Below are 22,159 nucleotides of genomic sequence, written 5' to 3' on the forward strand. Positions count from 1 at the left end.
ACTTAAGAGCTTTTGCACAGCAAAGGATACCATAAACAAGATGGAAAGACAATGCTCAGAATGGGAGAAAATATTTGCAAATGAAGCAACCGACAAAGGATTAATCTCCAAAATGTACAATCAGCCCATGCAGCTCTATGTCAGAAAAATAAACAACCCAATCCAAAAATGGGTAGAAGACCTAAATAGACATTTCTCCAAAGAAGATATACAGATTGCCAACAAACACATGAAAGGATGCTCAACATCACTACTCATCAGAGAAATGTAAATCAAAACCACAATGAGATATCACCTCACACTCGTCACGATGGCCATCATCAAAAAATCTACAAACAAATCCTGGAGAGGCTGTAGAGAAAAGGGAACCCTTTTGCACTGTTGGTGGGAATGTAAACTGATACAGCCACTATGGAGAACAGTATGGAGGTTCTTTAAAAAACTAAAAATGAAACTATCATATGACCCAGCAATCCCACTACTAGGCATATACCCTGAAAACCCATAATTTAGAAAAAGAGATGTACCACAGTGTTCATTGCAGCACCATTTACAATAGCCAGGACATGGCAGCAACCTAAATGTCCATCGACAGATGAATGGCTAAAGAAGTTGTGGCACATGTATATAATGGAATATTACTCAGCCATAAAAAGAAATGAAATTGAGTTATTTGTAGTGAGATGGATCAACTAGAGTGTGTCATACAGAGTGGAGTAAGTCAGAAATAGAAAAACAAGTACCATATGCTAACACATATATATGGAATCAGAAAAAAAAATGGCTCTGATGAACCTAGGATCAGGACAGGAATAAAGATGCAGACATAGAGAATGGACTTGAGGACATGGTGGGGGGACGTTAAGCTGGGATTAAGTGAAAGAGTGGCCTTGACATATATACACTACCAAATGTAAAATAGATAGCTAGTGGGAAGCAGCTGCATAGCACAGGGAGATCAGCTCGGTGCTTTGTAACCACCTAGAGGGCTGGGATAGGGAGTTTGGGAGGGAGGTGCAAGAGGGAGGGGATATGGGGATATATGTATACATATAGCTGATTCACTTTGTTATACAGCAGAAACTAACACAACATTGTAAAGCAATTACACTCCAATAAAAGTGTAAAAAACATAAAATAAAATGAAATAAAAATTAACAAAAAAACCCTTTGAGAGGGACTAATGTTTTTACTGAAGTTTGAGTGCGTTGTTGAGGAGAGTGGGCTTTTCAGGGAGAAGAAACATTTTTCAATGATGTCTAAGTGTCTGAAAGAGCTTTCTGCACTAGAGAAGCTTGAAGAAATATACTGTGCTTGAAGAGGCAAGAAAGTACACAAGATAAAGGTGAAGAATTGGAAGGAACTAGAATATGCAAATCTCAGATTATGTGAGGAATATACTGGTGTACCAATTACAGATTGCTTAATATAACTGTTTTACATACTTAAAAATATCTGGTGTAGGGAATTAGAATTTTACACAGTATTATTCTTAGTTACCAAGACATAGTGTAACTCAACATTATTTGTCTAAGAAATTTATAAATAATAGATTGGCTGCAGTGTGTAGGAGGAGAATGTACCCAAAAGGAGCCCAGGTTTCTGATGTGTATAACTGGATAGGAAAAGCAGAGGAATGGTTGTAACAAAGAAATTAAGCATTTGATTCTGAAGAAAGAAAATGAAATGTGGTATAATATTTCATATAGAGAAAAACAGAAGAGGCTTGTGTGTTGATACAGTTATGGTCTACTGGAAAATTCCAAGTGAAGAAACTAAAATACAAGAAAGTAATAATGATTAGATTTTCTATGTATTTCTTTATAATAGCTCAGCAAACATTTTTCATAAAGGGCCAGAAAATAAATATTTTAGGTTTTGAAGCCATATGGTTTCTATCTCAACTCTAGAAATCTACCATTGTAGAATTGAAGTAGGCATAGTCTATAGGTAAAAGAATGAAACAAAACTCCACAGATGGATTGAAATTTAACTACGAAGTGTTATCTGGAACTATATTTCAATAAATTTGAAAACATAATAATAATTTATGTGTAAAATACCAATCTTGATTTTAAATTAACTAGGACACTTGAATAGATCAATCACCTTAGAAAAGAGATGCAGAAAAAGATTTTGCATCTTTTTTCAACATTCATTCATAATAAAACCTGTCAACAAAGTGTAGAAGGAACTTACCTCAACACAATAAATGTATATGAGAAGCCCACAGCTAATATAATAATTAATGGTGGAAAATGGAAAGCTTTTATTCTAAGATCCAGCACATGGCAAGGATGCCCACCCTTGCCAATTCTATTTAACATAGTACTGGAATTTCTAGCCAGAGAAAGTAGATCAGAAAAAGGAATAAAAATCATCCAAATAAGAAAGAAAAAATAAAATAATCTCTGTTTTCAGATAATACAGTCATATCTGTAGAAAAATCTAAGGATTCAATAAAAAACTCTGTTAGTATAATAAACAAATTCAGTAAATTGCAGGGTACAAAATCACTGTACAGAAATCAGTCACATTTTCCATTGTCAATAATACTGTATTGTATATTTAAAAGTTGCTAAGAGAGTAGATCTTAAAAGTTCTAATCACAAGAAAAAATTTTTTTAACTTTGTATGGTGATGAGCTTTCTGCAATATATACAAATATTGAATTATTACATTGTACACCTGAAACTAATATAGTGTTATATGTCTGTCATAACTGAAAAAAAATCAGTCACATTTCTACACATAAACAATAAACTGTTCAAACAGAAAATTAAGAAAAATTTCCCATTCACAGTAACAACCAAAAGGATAAAATACTTGAGGATAAACTTAACCAAAGAGGTGAGACACAGTCAAATGGAAAGATATCCAGTGTTTGTAGATTGGAAGAATTAATACTGTTGAAATGTTTGTACTACCCAAAGAGATCTACAGATTCAATGCAATCCCTATCAAAATCCCAATGATGCTCTTTGTAGAAATATAAAAAACAATACCAAAATTCAAATGGAACTACTAAAAACCCCAAATAGCCAAAGCAGTCTTGAGCAAGAAGTGTAAAGCTGGAAGAATCACACTTCCTGATTCAAAATACATTACAAAGCTACAGTAATAAAAACAGTATGGGACTAGCATAAAAACAGACATGTAGAACAAAGGAACAGAGTAGAGAGGCCAGAAATAAATCCAGGTTTCTAAGGACAACTGATCTTCAACAAAGCTGCCAAGAACCCACAATGAGGAAATGATAGTTTTCTTTAATAAGTAATGCTAATAAAACTGAATATTAACATGCTGGAGAATGAAATTGGACACTTATACCACATACAAAAATCAACTCAAAATAGATTAAAGTATTAAATGTAAACCTGAATCTATAAAATTACAATAATAAAACATAAGGAAAAAGCTTACTGAAATGGGTCTTGGCAATGAGTTTTGGGATATGACACCAAAAGCACAGGCAACTAAAGCAAAATAGACAAACAGGACTACATCAAACTAAAAAGCTTTGGCACAGCAAAAGAATCACCAGAATGAACTGGCAACCTAAGAATGGGAGAAAATATTGCAAATCTTATATGTGATAAGGAGCTAATATCCAAAATAGGTAAGGAACACATACAAATCAATAGCAAAAACACAGACCAATTTAGAAAATGGACCAAGGGCCTGAATAGACCTTTGTCAAAAGAAGACATCAGAATGGCCAAAAGTTACATTAAATGCTGCTCAGTGTCACTAATTAAGGAAATTCAAATTTAAACCTCAATGAGTTATTACCTCATACCTGTTAGAATGACTGTCATCAAAAAAGACAAAGAATAACACGTATTGGAAGGATATGGAGAAAAAGAACATTTGTCCACTGTATGTAGGAATTTAAATTCATATAGCAATTATGGAAAACAATAGGAGTTTCCTCAAAAGATTAAAAATGGAAGTACCTTATGATCTAGCAATCCCACTTCTACATATACAGCATATCCAAAAGAAATGAAATCAGTATCTCAAGAAGATCTGCACACCTATGTTCATTGCAGTGTTATTCACAACAGCCAAATAAGGAAACAACCTAAATGCTCATCAATGGATGAATGGGTAAAGAAAATGTAGATATATATTAGATTATTCAGCCTTAAAAAGAGAATGAAATCCTGACACTTGTGACAACATTGAGGAACCTGGAGGACATTATGCTAAATAAAATAATCCAGATTCAGAAAGACGAGTACTGTGTGATCTCACTTAATATGTGGAATCTAAAATAGTCATGGAACTCATGGAAACAGAGAGTATACTGGTGAGTTCCAGGAGGCAGGGTGGGTGGAGGAAAGGGGGAGATGTTGGTCAAGGGGTACATAGTTTTAGTCATGTAAGATGAATAATTTCTAATGAACAGCAGTGTGACTATAGTTAACAATATTGTATGTATACTTGAAAGTTTCTGAGAGGGTAAATCTTAAGGGTTCATACCAGACGCACACACACAAAAGCAAATGATAACTATGCAAGGTGATAGATATGTTAATTAGCTTAAGTGTAGTGATTATTTCACAATGTTTACATATATCAAAACAAAGCTGTACACTTTAAATATAAATAATTTTTATTTGTCAATTATGCCTTAGTAAAGCTGGAAAAAATAACAGAAAAAGGAAATGAGGTAAAGATATTTGGACAGTTAATTTGTCTACAAACTTTATTTATTTTTTTTATTTGCTGTACGTGGGCCTCTCACTGTTGTGGTCTCTCCCTTTGCGGAGCACAGGCTCCGGACGCACAGGCTCAGCGGCCACGGCTCATGGGCCCAGCCGCTCCGCGGCATGTGGGATCTTCCCGGACCAGGGCACGAACCCGTGTCCCCTGCATCGTCAGGCAGATTCTCAACCACTGCCCCACCAGGGAAGCCCTGTCTACAAACTTTAAATGGTAAGTAACTTTAATGATATTGAACCCATTTCAGTCATGAAATAAAATGTAAAACTTTTTATTTATTTTGTAAAATAAAAATATAGCAACATAAAAAGATTAATGTTAAAGCCCATTTCTATATCAAATGTAATTGATATGTTTATATATACAATATAAATAATATAATAAACAGTGTACTGAAAGCATAATATGTTATGATAAACTGGAATATATTGCAAGACTGAAAATTTAGCTCAGTGACAGTAATACTATCAATACATCTCATAAAATAAAACATTAATATTTTCTCTAATATCCAGGCAAATTTCTTGATACCATTTGAAATTTGTTTTTATCCAATTTTATCCAATTTTATCCAATTTTAATAGCAAGCAACACTTTAGATAACTTTAGATAACACTTTAGATAACAGGTCTCTAAATCTTCAGCATGGAGAAACCAGGATTAAGACAGAGAGATTAAGGATTAAGACAGAGAGAAACCAGGATTAAGACAGAGGGGGATAGCATCCACATTATTGTGCAATATTATTATAAATTTTCAGTTACAACCAATAAGATAACATGAAATAATCTTTATAAATTTTAAAAATGAAGAGATAAAATATATCTTTTTGATGATGTATTTTTGTACCTACCAAAACTAAGAGACAAGTCAATTCTTAAAAATCTATTAAGGGATCTAAGAAAATTGAAGGGATGTAAAATGTAATTTATAACTAGGTCTTTCCTATTAGAAGTAGTAATAGGATTTTTTAATAATCCATTCAACACAGTAGAAAAGCTATGATACTTTGGAATAAACTTAAGGGGAAAGTACCCAACTTTTATGAAGAAAGTAATAGTTTTATTGAAGGACATAAAACAAGACCATAACAAAGGGAAGGAATGTACCATATTGTTTGATGGGAACATAACATGTCTATGAAATCGTCTATTTTTCCAAAATTATATTAAAATTCAATGTGATTCCAATTTGAAATCAATGTTTAGAGTTATGCTGTGACCTTTATGCCAATGTGAAAGTATTTCCTTGTTTGTTTGTTTACAAACTTGGAACTATTTATTGATTGTGAGGAGAAACTTATGTACAAACAAGGCATGAGGAGAAGGGGGAAACTGTCCAGTGCTGGCAAAGGTAGTGGGGGCTGGAGAGTGGGCCTGACAATACACCAAGAATCAAGAGAAGTTTTCTGAAAACTAGCTCAACTCCTAAACATGCTTCATGGGAACTGGCTTCAGGACACAGTCCACGTGGAAGGGGACAGACAAAGTTGGTTCTAGAAGCCAAGAAGTTTAACTGCAGTGGAGTCCCTTCAGTGGAGTCTGATCCACTGTGGTAGGGACATAACCCCCTCCGAGATCTACTTTCAATCATAGATCCCTCTGTAATTTTATTACAAGGGGCCTCCAGTCTTTGAGCCCGGGATGTTGGCGGTGGGTCAGAGCACCTTAACTAGCCACCAAAATTATTCAGAGAATGGTTATGTGAGAATCCTCTAGATTTTAATGTGTAATATAGCTTAAAACAACTAACAAACCAAACTCAGAATCTACAGAGAAAATATCCAATCATAATGAGGATAAAGAAAGACAAAATCAGGAAAACCAAAGCTGAGAGAATTTCTGGCCAGTAGAATGGTATTAAAGGAAATACTAAAGGATGTTTTTCAGGCTGAAGGGAAACACCGCCCATTGGAACTCATGTATAGACGAAATGAAAACAGAAATTGTTGTTATTAACAAAACCCCAGCATTTTTCCTGCTCTTAATTTAGTTGAAGAACAACTATCTGTATTAAGCCAAAATAATTACAGTATATGGTATAACTGTCCCAGGCAATACAAAATAAATAAAGAGTGAGAAAAGAAATCAGTGAAATAAAAAGAAACTACTCAACATAAATACAATTAATAGAGACAAAAGTTGTTTTTCCTGAAAAAAGTTAATAAAATTGATAGACTCCTAACATGACTATTTAAGAAAAGGGAGAGACGGTGATCGTGATTACCAATATTAGGACGTAAAAGTATTTATTACCACAGTCGTGAAGGATTGGAAGAAGAAGGCAGCCCAGGGCTTGTGTTGAACTGGAAATCAGAGTGGAGTTTGAGAAAAATCAAGTACTGACATTTCTGGTAAGACACTGATGGTGAAGTTATCCTTAGATTTGGCAACGTGGGGTTTGGTGGGGTCCTCCAAAGACCACTTTTAATAGAGCAAGAGGAGCGATGCCAAACTGTAGTTGATAGTTGAGTAGTGTTTAGGTGATCCTTTGAAAAAAAAATTATATGCAGATAGTTCCTTCAATAAGTTTGGCTGTGGAGTAGAAGAAAATACAGTCTACCTGGAAAGGAACATATAGTCAATATGAATTGTTTCCTTCTTTCTTTTTATAAATCTTTTTATTTAAAAGTAAACTAATGTTTACACAACAGCAAGGAAATTGGCCAGCAGAACAAAAGAACATTAGTTCCCCTGCTCTGTAAAAGATATTTGGAGATAAATGACATCAGTTGTTTTTATTGTCTGAAAACCTTGCTGCAAAGAACCAATAATCTTGGTTAAATGTAAAAATATAATGTTATTTTTTTTGTGTTCACCTTCCTTTCAATAATAAGAAGACTCTTAAGGATTTATAATTGTAGCTTATTGAATGTCACATTCACAGTGGAACTGACGGCCAGTTAGTCAAGGATCTGTTGAATTAAGTAAAACTGCAATTTTTACTTAATTCAACAGAGGGGAAGAGTTTTGGAAAAATGCTACACGTTTTATGTACAGAAATATCCTTGACTTTCTCTTGTTATAGGACTTGTCATTAGAAATAAGAAAACTGTAACTTGCAGCTAAGCCATGATAATATCTATTTATTCAGCCATAAGTAAATTATGTATAAAATATTAGACACACATAATTTGTATATATCACCACATATGATTTGTCTATATTTAGTAAACTCAGAAGGTATTTTTCTGTTTGTAACCCTATTATAGAAGATGTACTAGTTTTTAAACCAATGTAGTAATCCTTGGCTCTTAAAAATAAAAATAGTGAGTTGGGTATCTGGTTAGAAATGCAAGTTTTCTGAGAGTCAAAAGAAAAATACATCCAAATTATATTTACTAATACAATTATATCAGAGTAGACTGCAGGCAATCATTTTACTTGGTCTGGTGTGATATAATTTGAAATGTAATTTTTGTAAAGAAGCAGGAGATGCCACTTTTTACAGTGATATATTACCCAATGACAAGATTGTTGTCTGTAGTATAATGTACCCAATTAAGGGGGCCTGGGATTTGCTTGGGGGAAATGACTGGTTCTGTGTTTGAGGCAGGAAATGTATAAGGTGAATCTAACACATATTAAAACACCAGAAAAATTGGCTACTCGAAACTGATGGGGTCATGTCAAGAGGACCCAAGAGTCAGTCAGCTTGAATAGAATCTTTAAGCCAATGATAAGATAGTTAAAAAAAATTTTTTAATGACCTCACAGTTGATTAAAACTCTAAATGTAGAAAATGAGTTCATAGAGATAGTGATAAAAAGAAGAAAAAAGTAACATATCAAAATGATAAAATCATTAGAGTTTGCTTAAACATCAACTCATTACTCTCAAAATAGATAATGGTAAGGAAATACACATTTTATGATCTTTATGGTAGGAACTGTATTTTAGATAGTCAAATAGCTCTGAGGGTCACTGTTCTTAAAAATGCATTCTGTCTCAAAAATGGAGAAGAAATGATCAAATTTAAATAACTTTTCGCAATCTATATTGAAATAATGGATTTAGGCAACAGTCATGATGGCTGTTACCATTGTACTAAGGTGGAATGCTAACGGGAAGAATTATAAAGAAGGAGTTATGTCATGACTGGAATGCAGTAATCAATCTTAGTATCAGAAGCAGGTTACCATGAAGGTAATTAAGCTTCAGCTTCAGGTTCCCTTATTTGCATATGTCACTTCCAAGCTCTGGGAGGGGCCAGAACAGTGTATGATGTTTAAAGAAATTAGTTAGGTTTTATGAATTTTAATTTTTGTGTCTGTAATTTCTTTACTATTCTAACTAAACATTTATATTTGTCACTTTTTTTGTAATTCTGTAGCCTTTTTGTTAAAGAAGAGACTTCAAATTGTAAAAGCTTCAGGCCTCAGCTAATCTAGACTTATTCCTGATTAGAATCACTAGTCCTGAGACAAACAAACATATTATGCTTCTCCATGTTATGCAATTGAATCACCCAAAATTATCTACACGGTATTCTTTTTTTTTTTAATATTTATTTATTTATTTATTTATTTATGGCTGTGTTGAGTCTTCTTTTCTGTGCGAGGGCTTTCTCCAGTTGTGGCAAGCAGGGGCCACTCTTCATCGCGGTGTGTGCACCTCTCACTATCATGGTCTCTCTTGTTGTGGAGCACAGGCTCCAGACGCGCAGGCTCAGTAGTTGTGGCTCACGGGCCTAGTTGCTCCACAGCATGTGGGATCTTCCCAGACCAGGGCTCGAACCTGTGCCCCCTGCGTTGGCAGGCAGATTCTCAACCACTGCGCCACCAGGGAAGCCCTACACAGTATTCTTGACAAAATTTTTGAAGTTTAATATATTCAAACCTTTATATCTAACTAAAATATTGAGAAAATATGGAGAACAGGGAAAAAGTTAAGCTACCTCATAAGGAAACAATCAATAAAATCCAAAATTTGGAGTGTACTATAGAATAATTGCCTACATTTCTTTAAAATTTTAATAGAATTGAAAAACAAAAAATTAAAATGGAGGATTTTGCGTGATTTTTTAAAATTCTGATGTGATCAAAAACTGTGAAAATACATTTTTTAGAAGGTAAAGGAAATTGATTATGAATTGAATATTATTACATAACATTAATAAATAATTAAATTTGTAACAAGTGCTAATGTGATTGTGTTTATGTAAGAAATATTTTTATTACTATTTTTGAGATTCATATTAACTTTAAAGTTGTTTGGTTTAAATAACAAATATTAGGGGATAGATTTAAAACATTTTTTTAAGCTAGATGATGAATTCATAAGATTTATTGACCTTTCTTCTTTTGTAAATATTTGAAAATTTTTATAATTTAAAAAGATTTGTTAAATTTCCCCATAAACATTCTGTTTACTTACACCATGACCAAGTGGGATTTATTCCTGGAATGCAAGGGTGGTTCAGCATATGAAAATCAATCAGTGTAATATTGATACATCACATTAGCAGAAAAAACCAAACCAAACCAGAACAAAACACATGATCATCTCAATGGATTAAGAAATAGCATTTGACAAAATTTAACACATTTCATGATAAAAACACTCTAAAAACTAGGAATAGAAGGAAATCACCTCAACATAATAAAGGCCGTATATGAAAAACTCATAGTTAACTTCATACTCAATGATAAAAGATTGAAAACTTTTTCTCTTAATATCAAGAACAAAACAAGAATGTTCTTTTTCAACACTTATATTCAACATAGTCCTGGAAGTCAACCTGGGCAGTTAGACAAGAAAAAGAAAGTTAAACGTTGCAAATCAGAAAGGAAAAATTAATCTTATCTCTGTTCACAGATGACATGACATTATATGTAGAAAACCAAAACAATTACAACCCGAAAAAGAGAAAAAATGGAACTAATAAATGAACTCAGCAAAGTTATAGGATACAAAATCAGCAACGAAAATTAGTTGCATTTCTGTATGCTAACGATGAACAATCAAAAAGGAAATTAAGAAAACCATTCAATTTACAATAGCGTCAAAAAGAATAGAATACTTAGGAATAAACTTAACCAAGTAGAAAAAATATTTACACTGAAATTAAAGAAACAAATTTTAAAAAGACACAAATAAATGGCGAGATGTCCCATATTCATTGATTGGGATATTCAATATTGTTAAAATGTCAACACTACCCAGAGTAAACTACAGATTCAATGCAATACCGATTAAAATCACAATGATTTTTTTTTTTTTGCAGAAATAGAAAAACCCATCCTAATGTTATCATGGAATTTAAAGGGACCTCAAGTAGTCAACTGGTTTTTGACAAGGATGCCAAGACTATTCAATGGGGAAAGAAACATCTTTTCAACAAGTGGTTTTGGGAGAAGATGATCTACATGCATTAAGAAAGGAAGTTATGCTGTTAACCTATATAAAAGTTAACTGAAAATGGATCAAAGACCTAAATGTAAAAGCTAAAACTATCAAACTCTTAGAAGAAAACATGGCAAAATTTCATGACATTGGATTTGATCATGTTTTATTGGATATGACACTGAAAGCTCAGGCAGCAAGAGAAAAAATAGATAAGTTGGACTTCATCAAAATTTAAAACTTTTGTGCACCCAAGGACACTATCAACAGAGTGAAGATGTAATCTACAGAATGGGAGAAAATATTTGCAGATCATATACTGCATAAGGGATTGACACCCAGAATACCAAAAGATGTCCTACACCTCAGCAATAAAAATACAGGGCAGTCCAATTAAATATAAGGGAATTGAGTGGACATTTCTCCAAAGAGGATGTATGGGTAGTGCATGAGCATATGAGAGGATATTAAATATCACTAATCTTTAGGGAAATTCAGACTGAGAGCAGGATGGCATGTCACCTCACACACTTGGGATGGCTGTTGTTGAAACAAAACACAATGGCAGGTGTTGGCAAAGATATGCAGAAATTGGAGTCCTTGTGCTTTGCTGATGGGAATATGAAATGGTGCAGTGGCTCTGGAGGACTGTCTAGTCCTCAAAAATTGTACACCGATTGCCATGTCATCCAGCAGTTCCACTTCTGGGTATATACCCAAAAGAGGTTGGAGTAGGGACTTGAACAGCCACTTGTACACCTATGTTCTGGCAGCATTTTTAACAGTAGCCAGGAGGTGGGGGTAACCTAGGTGTCTATCCAAGGAAGAAAGGATAAACAGAATGTAGTTTATGCATACTGTTGACTATTGTTCAGACTTGAAAGAGAAGGAAATCCTGGCATGTGCTACAGCAAGGATGAACCTTGAAGATGTTATGCTAGAAGAAGTAGGCCAGTCACAGAAGGATAAATGTTGCAACATCCCACTTGTGTAGGAATAGCTAGGGTGCTCAGGTTCATGGAGACAGATACTGTTACTTGGGGCTGTGGGGAGGAGGAAATTGGGAGTTGGTATCTAATGGGTATAGAATTTCAGTTGGGGAGCATGGAGAGGTTCTAGAGATGGATGGTGGTGATGGTTGCGCAGCAATGTGGGTACGCTTAATGCCACAGAGCTGAAGTGATAAGAATTGTGGATTTTGCCACGATAGAAAAAAATGAAAAAGTAACTATTAATGAAATAACTTTTAATTAAAAATACACAAAAGATATATAAAAATACTGTGTTTACCAAAAGGCATGCATAACTTCATATTTATCCTTTCACAGTTACAAACTCAACCTTTCTCAGTAATTTCTGGTGGTAAATATGGATTGATGCTTTTCACACTCATTAATCAATAATGTAGACTCCTGTGGGGACCTCCTTGAATTTTCACATGTACAGTATTACATCAGAAACAAGCACTACTGAAAGAAAAAATGAGGAAGAAACAAAAATAAAATCTTTATCATCTGTCATGAATGCACTTACACTGGTAGCCAGCAAATTTTTCTTTAAAACTCCAAAGAGTAAATATTTTAGACTTTTCAGACCATACAGAGTTTTTTGTAACTACATAATTCTTCTGTTGTTGTATAAAGGCAGCCATAAACAATACCTAAAGGAGTGGGCATGGCTGATTCCAAGAAAACTTTACCTACAGGAACAGTCACGGGCCAGCCCTGGGTAATTTGCTGACTGTAATCTTTACCATGTAGTAGTTTGATTGCCAAGAGCTCCAGCTTTTCTTTGGGCACTCAGCTGAAGCTAATGGATAGAATATATTTAACATAGGTATGCCTGTGAAGTGCACTGGGAGGCCTCCTCAATAATTGTAGCACTTATGATTGGTGTTGGAATCATCCCAGGTTTATTCCTCTTCCATTATCTTTAAATTAAGAATTGCCATGTGATTTGCTTTGGCCAGTGAAATGTGAACAGAGTATTATATGGATTTCCAATTGGAAAAATTGAAATACAGGTGCAACTTGCCATCTAACCTTTTGCCTGCTGCAATATTGTAGAATTACGTGTCCAGAATGAGTCTGTATCACCCTAGCTTCCTGAGTGACAGTTACAAGCAGAAAGCCCCTGCAGTACCACAATAGATATGCTTAATTGGCAAGAAATAAATTGTGACTGTGTTAATCCAGTGAGATTTTGTGATTGTAAATTATCACATCATAATTTAATCCATCCTGCTTGATAGTACACTATTTGATTAATAATTGTGTAATTTTAAATTTCCATTAATTGTAAATCATGATTTGCCAGTATCTGAAGCAGCGATTAAAGGAGTTTTATGTGAAAGGGCATCGACAGACTTGTATCTGCATTGTAATTAGGGATTACAATGCGTATTTTAGAGTGCTGAAGAATTCTGGAAATCTACTGTGTCTTTCTGAAGCTGACCTAAGCAGTATGACATAGGCTATTTTAGCTCACAGCCCATATTTGATGTTTATTTGGAGTACCATAAATCTATATCAGTGCAATTCTTATAACTTCTGTTAAATCTTGACTATCAGTATGAAAATTAGGGATTACAATGAATATTTTATAATGCTGATTTTAATACTGAGGCATGTCAAAATAAAGTGATTTTCCTTTACACATAGAAGAAAATAAAGATGTCAGTCACATTCCTTCCCTCTGCCTATTGAGAAAGCTCATCCCAATTATAAAACATCATGCTTTTTATTATAGCTCTGTTTAACTGTATTTAAATAGAAAAACTCTAATGTATAAATTGATAAACATAACATGAATTCTAAAAATCCGGATCAAAGAATAAGTTGTATTGTGCATATTGCTAATTCATGTAGTTCCTTTCATTAGAATGTATACCTGACTTTATAATATTGAACTTATAACCCTTTATCATGAACATTTTAAAAATAAAATCCAAATAACTACAGCATGCCAGTTGGGTCTCTGAATTTTATGTACCTGATCATTCTGATACACAGCATCTGTCACCTTAGTTTAATGCGCAAAAAGCGCTGAGACCATCTTATTCCCTATTCCTTGCCACAGGTATAGACAAATGATGACAAGCTGTGAATCTAAAAACTGTCTTTAACGGTCTGTTAGAACAGGTTGAACATTGAGAGTGAAACCATTTACTGATAAAATTTCTAACTCATGCCGTATTGGGGAATGGATGACAGAGGGAACGGACTCTTGGCAATCAGCACACACTAGAGAAAACATAAACAATGAATGTCTTTGCAACCTTCGTCACCTCCTATTTGCTTTACATTTGTCATTGGTTTTAGTGAATAGGAGCTGGGTTCCAAGAAATCTCTGCAGGTTTCTTCAACTTCTCTCGTCTCTGAGCTTCTGCAACCAACACGTCTGCTTGAACCCATCAGCTGTGGTAAGTGTACATTGAGAGTCTTAAGGGAATCTGCAACTTGAGTGCAGGCAGCACAAAGGTAAAGATCCTGCGTGGCTTTAATACATTTATACATTTTTAAAATCCCATTTCAGGTAAATTTGTCCCTGAGATCAGTGTATGTGAAATCTCAAGTAAAGCCTTAAACATGTGCTTGAGACACTGGTGTTTCACGGACTTCAAAGGCAACAGATGTGACAATCCAGGGTGAGCCATTCAGTGCCAGTTCAGCCAGAGACTGGGAATACCAATGATGTTATGCTTTAATTCGAGTAAGTATATTATCTGAGTTATTTTCTCTTAGCAAAGTGTCTGCTCATTAATTTTTTACAGCGCTTTTATATAGTTTACTTTGGCTTTCATTTTACAGCCTCCGCGCAGTTCCACAGTACTTAGGTCAACACCATTTTCCCCAAAACGTCTTAAGTGAAGTTAGTTCATACTTGCAATACAGTTAGGTGTTTTGTCACATTCTGTGTTCCACTGTGGATTCTCCAGAGTATCTAAATGAATGTTTTTTTAAATTATGTATATTAAGGTTCACTCTTGGTGCTGTAAATTTCTGTGGGTTTTAACAGATGCACAGTATCGTGTATCCACCACTACAGTATCATACAGGGTACTTTCACTACCCTAAACAATCCTCTGTACTTCACCTATTTAACACTTCTCAGTCCCCAGACACCTGGCAACCACTGACTTTTTAAAATGATCTCTATAGATCTGCCTTTTCCAGAGTGTCATACAATTTTTCATGATTCTTTTCAGACTGGCTCCTTTCACTTAGCAATATGCATTTATGATTTATCCATATCTTTTCATGTTCGGTACCACATTTCTTTTTCTCATGGAATGACACCTCATTGTTGGGATGTACCGCAACTGTTTATTCACACCTGTTAAAAGGAGATCTTGGTTACTTCTGATTTTTGACAATTATGAGTAAAGCTGCTATAAATATTTGCATGAAGGTGTCTTTTAGGATCTTTATCTTTGATTTTCTATGGTTTGAAAATGATATGCCTACATGTAATCTTTTGATATTTATTCTGTTGGATGTTCTCTGAGCTTCCTGGATCTGTGATTTGGTGACTGACACTAATTTGGGGGAAATTCTCAGTCATTATTGTCTAAAATATTTCTTCTGTTATTTTCTATTGTCTCCTGTGGTATTCTTATACGTGTATGTTACACCTTTTGTAGTTGTCCCACAGACTTTGGATATTCTAGAGATTCTCTCTTCTGTCATGTCTAGTCTACTAATAATCCCATCAAAGGCTTTCTTCCCATCTCTGTTGCAGTGTTTTGCATTTCTAGTGTTCTTTCTTAGGATTTCCATCTCTCTGCTGACATTATGCATCTGTTTTTGCATGCTGTTTATCCGTTAGAGCTCTTAACATATTAATTATAGTTCTTTCAAAATCCTGGTATGATCATTCCCAATCCCTGCGATGTGTGGTTCCTTCTACCTCTTGTGTTTTCTTTGCCTTTTACTATGCCTTGTAATTTTTCTTGACAGCCAGATTTGAACAAAGAACTGCTGTAAACAGGCCGTTAGTAATGTGCTGGTAAGGTGTGGCGGGAGGGGAAGTGTTCTATAATTCTATACCTATAATTCTGTAATCTCTAATAACTAGCTCTCAGTTGTTTAGTGGGCCAGTGCCCCTGGAGCTTCACGAGTGTTTTTCAGTTTTTGTCTCTCTCCTTAGGTGAATGAGGATGGCTCAAGTGGGCTAGAGCTGTGTATTCCCCCGCTCCTATGTGGAAGGCTACAGCTGACTAAAGTTGGGTATTTCCCTTCTCCCAGGTGAGCTAGGCTCTGCTAATATCGCAGCCAATTAGACTCCGGTTAATTAACTTCTCCTGAGCGCGGGCCTTGTTAAGTAGAACAGCCTGCTCTCTGGCGTATTTCAAAATGGTTCCTCTTCCCTTCCTGCTGCTGACAGCACAAGGGGATTTTTCTCTGACACTTAACTGTGAGAATCCAGTTGAGCTCCTGGAAGTAAAACTCACTAAAGTGTGGGAGCCCCACTATGACTGGGCTCCCCTGGAGTTTCTAACCGTCAGGATTGTCCACACTGAGACTCCAGCAATTAGACAATTCCAGTTCAGGTTTTCCTGCTCCGGCACTTGTTCCCTTGCCAGTTTCTGCCCGCCAGACTCTGCTCAGGTGAGTCATGACTCTCTGTATTCACTTGTCTGACTTTCCAGTCCTGGAGACAGCAGTTTGCACTGTGTCCTCCCCCTCTGTTGTGAATTCAAGAAGAGTTGTTGATTTTCCAGTCTGTTCAGCGTTTTACTGGTTGTTAGGACAGGGTGGTGACTTCCAAGCTTCTTTCATGTAGATCAAAAACCTGAAGTCTGCAGGGGTTTTGTGAATATGTTTTAAAATAAGTTGAGTAAACATCTAGGAGCATAACTGCTGGATTGTGTGGTAAGAGTATGTTTAGCTTTGTAAGCAATTGCCAACTGTCTTCCAAAGTGGCTGAACCTTTTGCATTCTCGCCGTCAGTGAATGAGAGTTCCTGTTGCTCTGCATCCATGTCAGCAATTGGTATTGTTAAAATTTTGGATTTAAAATCTTTCTAATGGTTGTGTAGTGATATCTCTTTGTTGTTTTAGTTTGCAGTCCCCTAATGACAAATAATTTTCAGCATATTCCTGTTTATTTGCCATCTGTATGTCCTTTTTGGTGAGGTATCCAGATATTTTGCCTTAATTTTGTTTTTATTGTTGAGTTTTAAAATTTCTTTCTGTATTTTGCATACAATACCTTTATCAGACGTGGGTTTTCCAAATAGCTTATCCCAATGTATGACTTGTCTTTCTATTCCCTTAAAAGGTTACTTCAGAGCTTAGAAATTTTTAATTTTAAAAATCCAACCTACCAAGTTTTTCTTTCATGGAATGTGCTTTTGGTATTGCGTCTAAAAATGTGTCACCAAGTTCAAGGTCACATAGATTGTTCCTTACTTTACTTTCGTACTGGTACACTTCAGCATCTTCTTATTTGCAAACTTCCTTTTTAAGCATTGCAATTCAGTAACAGCCCCCAAACCTGAAGATTTTTAACCTCCTAATTATCTAATCTTTAATTATTGGTTTTTCAGTCTGAACATGATGTAATCAAAATATAAAGGACTTTCTACCACAATAGTTCTATGTTTTTAAACACACTTAAGTTGTTTATAAAGCTTCTCTTCAAAGGCTTAAATATTGATATTTGAAGAGAGGTAGCAAAGAGAAAATTCACACTGCCATGTGGGAACTTTTATTTTATTATTTTGCTGTTCTAGTTTCCCATTAGTAAATTTCAATTTGGTAAATTTTTAAAACCACCACTTACTTTCTTTTCGAGTTTTATTAAGAAATAATTTACATATATTACTGTATAAGTTTAAGGCACACAGCATGATGGTCTGAGTTACATGTATTCTGAAATGATTATCACAGTGGTTTCAGCTGATATCCATCATCTCATATAGCTACAATAAAAAGAAAAGAAATAAGAAAAAAATATGCTCATTGTGATAAGAACTCTTAGAATTTACTCTTTTAACAACTCTCTGATATATCATACAGCAGTGTTAACTGCTATTAATTTTTTAATAAACATCTCTGTTAATTGAGATAAAGTTTAACACATTCCTGGACACAAGGTGCTGACACAACTTGGAATCCATGGGTCTTTTACATTGACTCTCGTTTCCAAAGGAATTTAACATACGAAAATTCTTATACATTTTGGGTTTGATGTTTTTTAATACATTATAGAAAAATAGCCATAATAGATAAGTTTTGATAAAAATTGAAGAATCAAAGAAACCAGTGTATTCAGTACCCTAGAAACCTCAAACCAAAAGGAAATAGTAAACATGATCACAAAAGGAAATAATATGGAAGGAAAGCATAGGCTTTTATAAGTTGTCCTAGAATCATCTTCGCTTACATTATAACTTTAATGACTTTAAACTCATTTAATCTACATGTATTTAGTCAGCTTTTTTCAGTGATTATAGAACAATCTCTTAAATGATTTATGATTAAAATTGACTAATCTGGACAGGAAATTCTCTTTATATAATAAAAGAGTTCCATGTGAAATACTCTATTTAAATTAAGAGGAACAATTATGGAAAATTCCTACCATGTAGTGACCTGACACAATGAAAGTACTCAAATATGTTTGCTGAATAAGTTATAAAATGATAATAAAAAGTTAGCAGAGCAAAAAAAGATGAATAAATTAGATCCATATTTTTGAGTCTAGATTGACAAGATTATTAATATTTGCTTAATATCATTAGGTACTTTCTGTGTTTTGAGCTTTATTCTATTTTACATTAATTACTCCTCCCAACACCCTTATGAGATAGTTGTACTTTATGAGAGCTTTGCCACTTCTAATAAATGTTTGCTTTCTATTTGATTCATATGTATTTCTAAGTTTGACTACAAGCCTATCCATATTTAAGATACTCATACCCATTGCATTGAATTAAAGGATTTGGGTGGCTAATCAAGGACAAGACATATGCTAGGAGATGGCAGTAGCACACAAAGAGCTGCATTGTGGGCAGCACTTGGACAGGGTGCATGTGAGGGGAGATCCCTCACAGCAGGAGACCTCTTAGACACAGCAGCCTAGGTCCACCATCCATAAAGGGAAGAGGACAAATAAATGACTGGGGAAGAGAGCTGGAGAGGAGGCTTAAGTGTCTAGGTGATGCCTGGGTCAGAGAGCTTTCAAAGCCAGCAGGGACTTGGGATCTTTAAAGGGCCATGGTTTACCTTATTTATGGCTAGTAGATGTTGGGTGCAGTTTCTTGGGGTTTGCAGAGAAGACTGGCTTCTAAATGACTAAAAATAGGCCTATTGGGGCTATATTTAAAGCAATTGGATGTGTAAGAATTTGAGTGTAGCACCAGTAGGCTTTTGAGCTAACAGTCTAGACTACTGTGATGAAGTAAAAACATGGGGACCACAGTAAACAGGGGACATCTTTGGCTCATTTGTATAACACCTATAAAGTAATATCTATTCATTCTTAAATATACAAAATAAAAAAAGCATACAAAAAAAAAGCATACATATTGCCGATTTTAAGTTGCTTGGGGTATATGTGTGTGTATATACATATAAATGTATATATTGCATGAGCTGTATTTTCAAGCACACACACACACACACATGCACGCATAAACCCTAAAACTATTAAATATATGAAAAAAGCTTTCTACACGCACTATCAAGTTTTCCTTAGGGGATTTTTTCCTTGTGTCTTTAGGGTTTAGGCAGTGGTATTAGGCAACTAGGGATGTCATAACAAAATGCCACAGAGTGGATGACTTAAACAACAGAAATGTATTTTCTCACAGTTCTGGAGGCTAGAGGTCAAGGTGATGGCAAGTTTGGCTTCTGCCTGAGACCTCTCTCCTTGGCTTCCTGCCTTCTGTGTCTTCATATGACCTTTTATTTGGTTTCTCTTCTTCTAATAAGAACACCAGTCTTATTGGATTAGGGCCCCATCCTTATGATCTCATTTAACCTTGATTACCTCCGTAAAGTCCCTAGTTCCAAATGCAGGCACATTGGATGTTAGGACATCAATGTGTGGATTTAGGGGAGACATAATTCCATCTATAAGTACACTGTACCTCTGGATTGCAATTTTGTATGATATATGTATTTAGATGTAGAGCCAATAATATATGTGCTGCACAATTTCACTATTTTAATTGCATGTGTATTATATACCACATTTTTATTTAAACTTGGACAAGAATTGCAGGTTCATTTGGCTTATGAAATTCAGTTCATTTATAACCTGTTTCACACAGCACTTCAGAACAGAAAATTAACTTTCTTAGCTGAATAAAACCAAAATGGAAACAAAATTTTAGTTCCTAAAAGAGCTTTGTAAATGATTTTGTATTGCACATTTCATTTCATTTATTCCAACCAGGATTAAAATATGTTAAATACTCTTTTTTGTTGTGAAGATATTCACAACTACGAAATGAAGTGGCCATTGTATTCTTAAGAGCTCAACATAATTAAGACTATACTTTATTGAGATCAACCAATTCCATTAAAATATCACTAGAAATGAATAAATTGAAAGGATCCTCAGCGAAATGAGAAGGAATGATTATGAGTTACTGAAATTTGAGCTCTATGAAGGCAGTATTTTGTTGCTGTGGTTTTGTTCATCTGTACAAATAGGAGTAAAATCTGGTAGCATTACATTGAAAAATAACTCTATATTAAGTTTATACTTCCTCACAAATATTTGGCAATGTTTAACGTTGTATCTTCATGCCAGGAACTTTTCTAGGATTTAGGAATCGATCTCTTAATAAAATAGATCTCTCTCCCTGCCCTCATAGAACTTCATTCTAGCATAGAGGCAGAAAATAATCAAACACTTCCTTTAAGTTGGGTTTCCCCTTTAGAGCTAGCCAGTGACCCTGACAGAAGTTTTTAAGTATTCAATGTATAAAAGTATATCTATAATCTCTGAACTGTATAGTTCACATACAATAATTGTACCTACAGTTGCTACATTTCAGGGCACTATCATGTCGACCTACTCTATATGACTAAAATAATCAGCAATACAGTTCAGTTGTAGTTTCTAAATGTACTAGTGGTGAACAGAGGACCAAAAGGCAAGATGTCATATAAAAGAGTGGTAAAGAAATTAGTTTTTTTGCTCTGTTTGACTCAGTTTTCTGCTGCATACTTACTATGATATGAGACAATGTATTCTACCTCTACAAAACTCAGGTGTTTCCTTTGTGAAATGAGAGAAATAATTAAAGGATGGCTCTGAGTATTATAGAAGATAGTATGTGCATTGTACTTAACATGATACCTGGTATGTAAGATTCATTGAAATTCATGGTAGCTATTACTATTGCTAAAATGCAGATGTGTTGAAGGGGGCAAAAAGATGAGCTTTTTTTTTCCATTTGGAGCAAATTTCTTAGATTTCACAACATGGATTAATTATTTTTAAACCAAACATTCCATTAGATATGGGAAATTTCCCATGACTACTATTATGATAGTAATCACCCTAGAAAACTGATAACTTAATCTTAGCTGTTTATGTTCAGAAAAAAAATTGAGAATATTTTGATGTGTTGTTTGTGGGGAGGTTTTTAGTAATTTCAGTTTTCTTGATACATTTGTATTCTCCATGTTTTATATGTGTTATTTTTGAAAAGTAAGAATGTAATTGGAGTGGCAGTTTACAGATAAGCAAGGAAAGGAGGCAGTTAAAATAAAAGTTTTTCAACAGTAAAAACTTTATAGTGGAAAAACTGGACAAACACTACCTCAGCCAGGTGGTCAAGGTCAACATCAACAGTGCTAAGTCATGTTCATAATATGTACCCTTGATATGACATGAAAGTGTCACTTTACTTCTATAGTTTTCCTTCCCCAAAATCCCAAACTCCAGTCTAATGAGAAAACATCAGTCAACTCTCAATTTAAGAACATTCTACAAAATACCTGAACAGTTTTCAAATCTGTCAAGGTCTCCAAAATATACAAACAGCTCACATAGCTCAATATCAAAAAAGAAAAAAAAAAACAATCAAAAAATGGGCAGAAGACCTAAATAAAAATTTCTCCAAGG

The 22,159-nt window shown here is 34.6% G+C and overlaps 1 long non-coding RNA gene across 2 annotated transcripts in view; it reads left to right on the top strand.

The window, feature by feature from the left end:
* The window catches only part of LOC137218100 (uncharacterized), a 38,219-nt gene that overhangs the window by 9,192 nt on the left and 6,868 nt on the right, over positions 1-22,159 (top strand). The window contains exons 2-3 of one of the 2 annotated variants that reach the window (XR_010940462.1): positions 14,393-14,493; positions 14,607-14,708. This is a non-coding gene — a long non-coding RNA (uncharacterized lncRNA). Of the gene's footprint in view, positions 1-14,392; positions 14,494-14,606; positions 14,709-22,159 lie in introns of those variants that run through there. The other variant, XR_010940463.1, reaches the window with a different exon arrangement.

This window comes from Pseudorca crassidens, unplaced genomic scaffold (genome assembly GCF_039906515.1).
Source record: "Pseudorca crassidens isolate mPseCra1 unplaced genomic scaffold, mPseCra1.hap1 Scaffold_164, whole genome shotgun sequence".
In the NCBI taxonomy this organism is placed as follows: domain Eukaryota; kingdom Metazoa; phylum Chordata; class Mammalia; order Artiodactyla; family Delphinidae; genus Pseudorca; species Pseudorca crassidens.